Raw genomic sequence first — 11,341 nt, 5'->3', positions numbered from 1 at the left:
CTAAGATTCTAAAATCCTTACATTTACTGACATTCAAAGGAGTGCCAATTAATAAGACTTCAGTTTTGGAGCAGTTTAGTTTTAGAAAGTTGAGTTTCATCCTCCCTTTAATTTCCAGCAAACAGTCAGACAGGTTTGAAGAAAAATTCAGATCAGGCTGAGAGCTGATATAAATCTGGGTGTCGTCTGCATAGCAGTGATAGCTCAGGCTATATTTCTGAATGATCTTCCCGAGAGGCAACATATAAACACTAAATAAAGTAGGACCCAAGACTGACCCCTGAGGGACACCTTGACACAGAGAAACAGTCTGAGATCTGTTTGAACCCAGGTAGACAAATTGTGAACGACCTGAGAGGTAAGATTCAAACCAGTTTAACACCGTTCCAGACAGACCGGTCCACTTATGCAATCTATCCAATCATTTACAATGACATATGGTATCGAATGCAGCAGTAAGGTCTAACATGACCAAAATGCCACAAGCCCCAGAGTCAGCTATAACGAGGAGGTCATTCAGAACCCTGACCAGAGCAGTCTCTGTACTGTGTCCAGATCTAAACCCGGATTGAAATATTTCTAATAGGCTATTCGTACGGAGATGAGTATGGAGTTGCCCAACAACCACACGCTCAAGCACTTTTGCCAGGAAAGGTAAATTAGAAATGGGTCGATAATTTGACATGTCAGTGATATCGCTACCAGCTTTTTTAAGAACTGGCGTAACTGCAGCCATTTTTAGAGCAGAAGAGACATTCCCTGTAATGAGTGAGGCATTTACAATAGTAGTGATGTGAGGTAAAATGACATGCAGACAATTTTTTTAAACAAGTCGTAGGGAGTGGATCAAGTACGCAAGTAGTAGAGTTCATTGACAAGACAAGTTTAGAAATAAAATCAGGGTCAACAGCACTGAAAAATGAAAAAACAATACCAGAGAGACTGGGAGGATGCACCTCAACAAGCTCAGGAGCAACCTCACAAGCAATAGCGTTATGGATATTCTCAATTTTTGTTGAAAAAAAATTGAGAAATGCATTACACTGCTCAATGGTGGAACAGTTAAAGTCACTAGGAGGTTTAATTAGATTATTGACTGTTCTAAACAGAACACGGGGATTAGAGATGTTGCTTCTAATAATAGTAGAATAATATGCCCCTTTTGCAGTTTTGAGAGCATTTTGATACTCAATCTGATGCTGATTAAACATTAATCTATGAACTGTTAGACCAGATTTTTTATATTTCCGCTCCAACTGCCTGCCTAACGCCTTCAATTTGCGCAACTCAGATGTGTACCAGGGAGATGATCTCTTAAAAGACACAACACGTTTTTTCAAAGGAGCAAACTCATCCAGAATAGATGTAAGAGCAGCATTATACTGGTCAATAGAAGCTGCAACTGGTAAGTCACCCATAGTATGACTAAGGAGATCAAAATCAATATCACTGATTTTCCTGAAACAGATAACACGTTCTTTCACAGTCTGCAAAGAAGGAGGAGTCAGATTGAACGTGAGGAGCTTGTGATCACTTATACATACATCAGTACACTCAAGTTGTTCAATAAATACTCCTGAAGTGCAGACTAGATCTAATATATGTCCATGTTTGTGTGTCGGAAAGTCAACATGCTGAGTGAAGTTAAAACATTTAAGTGCATCCATGAGGCACACAGCATTATTGCAAGCCAAATTGTCAACATGAAAATTTAGATCACCAGTTAAAAGAATAACTGGACAGAGTGCACTGGCAAGTGTCAATATACAAAACAAAATACAGCAAGAGCTTCCTCTGGGTCCTAGTGCTTTATTTAGGGGCGCTGTTCTTGTTAGATTACAAGTAACATTAAGTTATGCATGTTTAAATATTAATTAAGCAGTAATTGATGTCATAAAGTCACAAGTCTGATTTGACTTAATGGTCTGACGCAAACATAACATTTTGTAAATTAATATAAAAAAAGAGAGAGATGTATAACAGCATTGACTATTGGCCAAAATTTGTTGAAAACTGTTGGATATTGGCAAAAATCTAATATTGTGCATACCCAGTTCGAGAGAAGCAGCTAATGTGTTTTGCACTATATTTGTGTACCTTCACAGTGGTGTAGTTTGAAGAATTAAGTTTCCCGTGTCCGCTGTCCCAGACGAACACCTTGAGGTGTGTGAGCTCTTGTATCTCATCTCTGAGGAAGAGCTCACACAAGGCTTCATCCTCCATAGAGAAATGTCCAGGAGCTTCTGGCCACACCTTATGGACAGATCCAGGACAGGGAGCAGGCTTCCCTGGACCTCTGCATCCCCAGTTTTAGAGAAGCAGCTAATGTGTTTTGCACTGTTTGTGTGCCTTCACAGTGGTGTAGTTTGAAGAATTAAGTTTCCCGTGTCCGCTGTCCCAGACGAACACCTTGAGGTGTGTGAGCTCTTGTATCTCATCTCTGAGGAAGAGCTCACACAAGGCTTCATCCCTCCATAGAGAAACATCCAGGAGCTTCTGGCCACACCTAATGGACAGATCCAGGTCGGGGACCGGGCTTCCCTGGACCTCTGCCATCCTCAGCGCTTGTATCTGCAGAATAATAACCCAATGGTTACGTTGTGTTATGGTGAAGTAATTCAGGTCAAATGACCCTCATTCAAAATGTACAGCTTTGGGACCGTGTTTGAGTTGTCTAGATAGTCGTGTGAGTAATATTCTTATGGTTCAGCTGTATTTTTTTTTATATATATATTTTTTTTTTACTAATTTAATATTGTTTCTAGCCCATGGAAAAATTATACCTTTTTGTAAAGATTCTCAGTTATCCTGATTAATGTTGTCACGTTACTGGAATTTTCAACTTAAATGTGATACCTTTAAAAATATATTAATATGTCATATGCTTTTATGCTTGCAACTTCATGAGTAAATAAACCTGATTCTTTATTTTCATCTTCATGTAAGCACCAGAGGAATGCAGAAGAACTTATTTCTAGATATTCAGTAATGGCATTAGAATAACTCACTCTTTCCACCTGCCCTTGAAGAGTTAGGTAGTCTGCCCGAGAAAAGATGTCGTCTTCTTCTCCTGTGACTGGCAGTGATGGAGGACACAGGGCCTCTTTGGCAGCCTTTTCCTGCTCCTCGCTGATCATTATTGGTGCTGCCCTGAATTTAGTGGACGCCCGGCCAAAATATATATTTTGTCGCCCATATTTGTTGCCAATTGTTACATTTTTTAAAAAGTAACTCACGCCCTCCTCGAAATAGGAGTCTCATAAAAAAAAAAATGTTTTTCCCATCGCTTAAGGCGCTAGTTGATCTGGCCTTAAGTGATGCTATTTTAATTTGTTTGCCATCTGATGAAAATGTGACAGCTCTGCAAGTTGTTCTGTTTGCAACACATTTGCAGCGGATTGGTGCTGGGCGAGTGTATGGGCTCGGTGTTGCCATCTAGAGGGTAAGAGAAAAGTACACAAAATACTTAAGAATACTTATAATAAAGATTATCTTTAAAAAAATATATATCCATGACTTTACAAGAATGTTAATAATGAGTATATTGAATTAAAAAAAAATATAAAAAATCAAATCTGTTGCAGACCCCGTCCTGGAGATCCCCTCAACAGATATGACTTGTCTTTTTATTATTTTTCAATAAAAAAATGAGAGAGACGAGAGTTAGCTGTATAGATTATTGAATCACATGGCTCATAAAGCTAAGATGTTAAGTGCGTGAAGACTTTTAATAAGAGCTTTCGGAGTTGGTCCTCTCCAGAACTTCACAGCAGGATGTTAAAACACAAGTATATGGAATGTATTGATTACCTTTGAGGTGTATATATGTTCGATACTGGACTCTGGAGTTGGTTTTGCAAAAGCACTCGACTTTGTGAGATAAAATAATTTATTGGATAGTAAAGCTTATTTTATGGCATCAAAACCCCAAGACTTCAAGATTGATTTTTAATGAAGTGACAGATTCCACAACAATTTTTGAATGAAGAAGAATAATAATTATGAGAATAATTAGGGTTATGAACTGAATGAGCATCAGTTAATTTATGATAGACAGACAGACATGATGTCCAGTTTTTTTACAGATTTGTCATTTAGGTAAAAAACCTAATTTACTGATTTTTGGCAGATCAGCTCCTCCCACAACAATTGTCAGTGAATCAGTGAAGCTCCTCCCACTGTAATTCATCATCAGTGAAGCTCCTCCCACTGTAATTCATCATCAGTGAAGCTCCTCCCACATCAATTCTCCAATAAATGCTGTAAATTCCCATCAGCTACAAGCGAAGACGAGCATGAAAGCATCAGGAAGAGCTGAAATCTGCAAAGACTGAGTTTATTAAAGAGGACAGTGGAGAACATGAGTGATCCAGAACCCTGCAGAATGAAACACACTGAAGATCCTGAAGAACAAAGAGGTTGGTGTTTATTCTTTATTCATTCATGATGCTGAAGAACATTCATGTTAGAAACATTCAAGCACTTCATCACTTTTAGATAAACAGTTAAACTATGAAATGGGTACAGGTTTTCAACAAATGTTCAGTAGAGGAAGGTTGGAGAAACTTTCATATAGATTGTCAACTTCAGGTCAAATTATCTCCCTTATTTACACTTATTTTATATCTGTGTCTGGTTTACATACAGTTGTAACAGTTCTGAAAGGCTGCTCCATTTCATGTGCTGTAATGCTACTCCCCGCCTCATGGGGGATCTAGGGAGGTTTCTACGGGAAGGGCTATCCTTTTAAGAGAGACAAGTAAGAGTGTTTAGAGAGGTACTGGCATGGCTTTGAGTGTTTGCTCAACTGAGCTGGATGCAAGAAACCCTATTTTGAGGAACCTTATTGGTTCTACAGCTCAATGTAAGTTGTGTATATTTTGTAATTCTATGTTTATTATGTGTCAGTTGCATATTTTGATTTGTGTTTGCCTATTTGTTCAGAGGGTTCATCAACACATGTGGTTTCATCCACACATGCATTGATAAAGTAACTGTAATAAAGTAATAGCCTAGTTAGCGTTTACTTGTTTACGTAGGATAATAATGCATTTTATTTTATTCATGCACCTATTGCTAAAAGCACTATATAAATAAAAGTGACTTGACTTTTTAAAGTTTTTTTTTTAATCAATGTGCTATGGTAGGTCAAACTACCTTAACATTTTCTTATATTGAAAATGTTAATTTCCTGTCATCTCTTGGAATATCTGAAAGCCATGTTTTTGCTAATACATGTCATTATTAGCAGAACACATTTTTGTGGAAATTTATGTTGGTGCAGGATGATGTTTTCCCCTCTTTTAATTTTTTTAAGAGTTTTTTTTTAGTTTATGTGGCTGTTTCACATCATGCTTGACATTCTCCATTGTGTTTTAAAGTGGTGAATTCACAACAGAATTCAAATAGCACATTTTATCATTTGCGTCGCGATAGGAACGACTCACGCAAACCTTATCACACTTTTGTAGTGCGCTGGTGAACGTGCGCTGAGTATAGGGTTGGGAATCTCTAGGCACCTCACGATTCGATTCGATTACGATTCCGAGGGTAAAGGCCCGTTCACACCAAGCACGATAACTATAAAGATAACGATAAAGATAACTATATATGCGTCCACACCTACGACCGATAACGGTCTTTTTATTCTAAGCACGCGCGTGCCCGAATGATCCAGATCCATTTTAAATGCACGAGACCTTTAAATTAGAATGGATTCTGATTGGCTGTCAGTGTTTTATCGTTCGACAGCTGGAAAAAAATCGTTCTGAAAGTGATCCCAACGATATCGTTCCTCATATCTTTATCGTTATAACTGTGGTGTGAACTTTGTTATTCTTTAATATGGAGAACGATTTTTAGAATTATATCTTTATCGTTATCTTTATAGTTATCATCCTTGGTGTGAACGGGCCGTAACGATTATCGATTATTAACGATTTTTTTTTTTTTTTTTACTGACTTGGTACTTTTTTGTGATGACCCATAACAAACTTACTTCCATCTTCCTATATTAATTTTATTAATAAAACAAATGGAAGTGATTTGGCAAGTCACCTGTAAGGTTACATTTGCCAGCATATGTCCCAACATTGCAAAGAACCAACAGGAAAATCGCAACGGTTCCTTGCCACTGTTGCCTTTGGCTTGCTCAGTTGGGGATATTTTGGGGATATTTAATTTTATTTTATCAATCAATAAATTCCACTAGAAACTGTAACGCAAAGGATATGGTCAGATCACCAGCTCTCCCCTATATGTTTAAATTACTGAAATTACCCTGTGATCAAACTCCTTTTGGTTTGAGACCTAATCAAATCACTAGCATCCTAATCCACAAACACCTCTATTGTCCCAAGATTCTTCCTTTTAGGACACGCAGACCCAACGGCGCCACAAATGGTGCAAATCATTGAATCTCCTATCTGGAAACAGAGATCCCTTACTGCTGAACAAACAAAGACCCTTTTTGGTTTATGGCTCTGCAAACATCCCTGCAATAAAAGCAATCTCGAGAGAACCCCCAGGGACCCCCTGTCGGACATCCATTTACATTTAGACACTCATTTAACACGTAAGAAAACAACCAGACTCTGTTCAAACCAGATGCCTAACTGATAATCTCATCAAAACCAGTAAAACGCACACACAGAGCCTCGCAACCCGTGCTCGAGGACAAAAGTTCAACGCGCCAGGGTTTGAACTCTCGAACTGTCCGCACACACACACAGAAAACACACAGATCCTACCACGTGAGAATCAAAATCGTCTTGTGAAATGTTTAAAATGTATTCTCTTGATGTATGCATGATCCCTTATCCCAAATATTATGCCTATACAGCTTTATTGATTTGTAATCCATTTAATGTGACTATAATCGTGAAAAATCATGTATCTGCGAGTGACTAGGTCATAGAGTTACCATTCGTGGTATCGTTCTGCTCCATAAATCCCAACGGTGCGGAATCTTTAACACGAAATATCAGAGGATGTGTTCTTTTATTAATACCAAGTGTTATTAATGTTAGGAACAAAATCATCCTTTCCATACCTTGTCGGAAGGGGCGTATAGACCTCCGAAAACTAAGGAGGTGGCCCGATACGTCATTAAAGACCATTGGCTCACATACGTGAGAGGGCGTGAGTTTAGCTCCTTCAAAATGCCGCGCTTCCCTCTTTCCAGTGCAGTCGCCAGAGAGAGAAGAAGACCACGCCTCCTTCCTTCAAGGAAACCTTCGCTCGCTTTTATTTTCATTTTCTTCCAAGTTTTATTTTCTTGAAACTACTCTACTTTAGTTGATAATCTTCTTCAACCAACAACGAAACCAACTTAAAGCTAAGATCACCTTGCTAAGTTTTCGCTCGCCTCAAATCGCCATAGCAACCAGACGCTGTGGCAACCTGCTACGACCACGTGATCCAGGCTTTGCCTACCTCGACGCATACACACACGAGAGGGCCGATCTACGACTCAGAGTAACGTAGCCTTTAAATTTGCAATTTGAAAGAAGGGCAGTTTAAAGTGACCTAACAATTACTAAAGCTGTTGGGGTTTTGTGGTGAATGACTGAACTGTTTCTCCCTATCTCTAAATTCTTTCATTCACACTTACACACTCTTTTACACCCACACATACACACACACGTACCCACGTGTTTCTAGACGAAAACACCACGTGCTGCCATAGGCGTGCTCACCCACACACACACACACACCTCTCCTTACCACACTCTTACCATTACACACACACACGAAGCCATTCCTAAGAATCACTTTTAGTCTCTTTTTCTAATCTCTCTCTCTCTCTCTCTTATGTTCTCCTTTTTTCTTCCTCTGTTTTAACTTTTGATTTTTACGTTCATTTTGTTGTATTCCTTATTACGATCGTATATTGTTTTTGTTTATGCTTATTTACTCCTGTGTGATTTAAGATAGTATCTGTAACCGTTAGCTCGTTTAAATAAACTTTGTTAAATCATTTGAATTAAGTTTGCCTGTTTTGTTTCAATTCTGAGTCCCTGAGTAGTGCAGATCTTACCTCTTAAGCTCTACGGTCAATTTTACTATTGAAAGAAATCTCAAATTGTCTAAAACACGAAGATAATTAGTTCCTTTGTGGCCACAGGAAAGTGTTATCTATCGGTGTTAAAGACGCTAGATTTCTGTTCAGAAATTGTACAATTTGTATGCTGGACGTGCATTTTGTACAATAAATGAACATTCTTCAACTTCTACCTAAAAGTATTCCCCAAATTAAAATATAATTCTACCTACCTATATCATTAATTACTACGATAAATCGTGTAATTGGTGATATAAGTTGAAGTTTTGACCTACTCCCTAGTTGGGAATCATTTAATTCATGTAAGCAACATATGCATATTCACATTAATGCTAATTCGAGCTAATTAATTCCCTAACATAAGCCATTGTTGTTACAAAACAAACCTTGTTGTATTATTTTAATTTAATACTGTGAAGCTGCTTTGATACAATCTGTATTGTGAAAAGCGCTATACAAATATACTTGACTTGACTTGAAAATAAATGTGTGCCTGTACTAGCAGCGTACTTGTAGTAAATTAATACAAACTTCAGCATATTCTGAATCTCTAGCATTTAATAATAGACTTCTAACCAACCATCCTTTTATTTCCAATGAGCAATATAATCCTTCAGACAAAAAAACATTTTGCTGTAGCAAATTCACAAATAGTTTTCGATCAAAAATATAAATTATGTACCAGCAGCTCTCATATATTGCTTGTGGACTTATGCATATTCTGAATAATTAGTAACATACAAAACCGCTCTTATACACAACTAAATAATAAAGAGTTATAACTTGAAATGTTTGCTGTATACCACAATCAAAAACAGCTTATACAAAAAAAGTGAATGAACATCTGCAGAGAGCACAGTCAAAATGTAACTTTTTGTGACTGGCATTGCACATATTGCAGGGCAGTATAACGTACGTATAACAGATCGGTTTACAGCATATTGATGTGAAAACTAAACAATACAGAAAGCAGCTCTCATACAAAAAATACTAAATAGGTAACAATGAAATTTCCAGTTTTACATACGTTAGCTTTTAACGAAGAGGGTGCCGTTAGAATTTGGCGCTCAGCCATCATGCGTCTGTTATGTGCGCGACTCTGTTATGCGCGCGCCACAGACTGTCCGCACACTGCACGTCCACTTTAGAGTTCCAACTTTTGCATTCCGTTAATATTCCGTTATTAGAATTTGTTTTTTTTTTTTGTTTTTTTTAGAAAATAGATTTTTGACATTTGCGAATCGATTCAGAATCGTCCACATCACGATGCATTTTTTTCCCCACCCCTAGCTGAGTAGCGGTGATTCACGCGCGTCCCCATCACCCCCACAAACTACGCCTCTAGAGGAAATTTTATTTATAGTGCGCTTTTCTCAGACCCAAAGCGCATACAGTAAAATAAACAAATACAGCAAAAGCAATAAAAACAATTAAGAAAAAGCAGCCTTGAACAAATGTGTCTTAATCAACCCTTTGAATTGTCCCAACGTTGGCACACTTTTGATTGTAGAAGGAAGTAGATTCCATAGCTTAGGGGCTTTACAGGAAAAAGCTTTTTCCCCCATGGTCTTGAGCTTACACAAAGGCTGATGTAATAAGAGGGAATTTGCAGAACGGAGAGAACGCGATGGAGTATAAGGGCTAATAAGATATTGTAATGCATTACATTTACAAGTAACTTTACCCAACACTGGGCATTTGTTACCGGGAGATCAACGTTAGTGGCCGGTGGGAAACTCTAAGTGACAATGACATCCACTTGAATGAGTGAAATAAAAACATTTAAATAGAATAATCAAATGTTTACCTAAATTATTGGCATTCCAACCTAAATTCGAGGATGTGGAAAATTGGTCAGATAAATACCTAATTGGAATTAAATTACTTTGTGCACCGAAAAGACAGCATGCAGGAAACCTTCTACCACACCATTGGATTCAGACGTTGGGACAATTGGTTTGACCTTGCATTTAAAAAATGTTTGTCTACTTTCTGCTATTATATCGGGCTCATTTTTACATCCTTTATCTTCATATTTCTATCTTATAAGACATGGACTTGCCGCCACCTAGTGGTGGTTTAATTGTCATATTTATTTATTCATGACAGGCCTGTACCGAACAAAACAGACTCAGCAAAATGGTTTTTAAAGGGTAACTAAACCCCTGGTCAGAGCCTGACTCCACCCACTGTCAATATTTGAAAAATGCTAGAAAAGTGGGCAGACCCCAGCGGAGATAGAGGGGACGAACCGTGAGCGGGGGGGCGTGCACCTGAGACCTGCTGTCAGACTCTCTAAAATGGAGAGTGACTCACAGGGTCGCAAGACGACGTAAAGTACATGCATCTGATGAGTTTTATCAGAGCCCGTCATTCTCTGGATTTATCGAGTTGATGTCAATAGCGCGCGCTCTCTATAGGCATATTCATATTTTGCCGCTATGTGAAAAAATCCAGCAAAATGCGCCGACGCGTTTGTCGACCCCAGAGGATTAACTTTAGCCTAACCATAAATTGTGATTAAAATATATATGATCACTCACATCAAGACGCCGCTGCTGTGGTGGAGTCCATGTAGGAGGAGTGGCGTTTGGCACTGCGTCGCTTTTCAGCTTTTTTTTGTGGAGAAGCCCATTTCCACCTCTATTGCGTTGGAGAAGCAATCCCGCGTAAAATGCAGGTTTCACACTCACGGTCTTCCAGGCCAAGTGCATGCAAACACTGGCGCCTAATTTCCAAGTCTGCTGGAAAGCTATGCAGTCCAGCAGTGCTGTTGCAACTTGCAACCAGCAACACTACACCTACGTACCCTCCTGACAGTGACCACTGTACAATACAGATAAATCTACGCTAGCTCATACTAAGGGCGTGGTGAGCTTGTACCAGGGGCGTGGTGAGCTGGAACCTGCTTACGTCACCTGCCACCGCTTACGTCACTTGCCACCGCAACATCCAGTAGGAAAATTCAACTGCAGTAGCCACCGTTCAACCTTAAGAGGGCAGCACTCAGACGTTTTTACACCATATATTGTAAAATTAAAACACTTTATACCAAAAATGTCAAAAAAGTTACTCGAATCAATGAACAGCACTAATAAAGCCCCATTCTTACAGATCATTAACTAAAAAAAGTTGGTTTAGGGTTTAGTTACCCTTTAATTATTGTTATCGGAAAATTCCTAACAAATATCGAGAGATAATTGTATTTCAATATTGCACACCCCTTGGCACTATTGTATCACATTAAATAATTGTCATTAATCAAATATATTTCATATT

The sequence above is a fragment of the Abramis brama genome, assembly GCF_963993115.1.
Source record: "Abramis brama genome assembly, chromosome: 4".
Lineage (NCBI taxonomy): Eukaryota > Metazoa > Chordata > Actinopteri > Cypriniformes > Leuciscidae > Abramis > Abramis brama.
Note: the sequence above shows the minus strand (reverse complement) of the source record.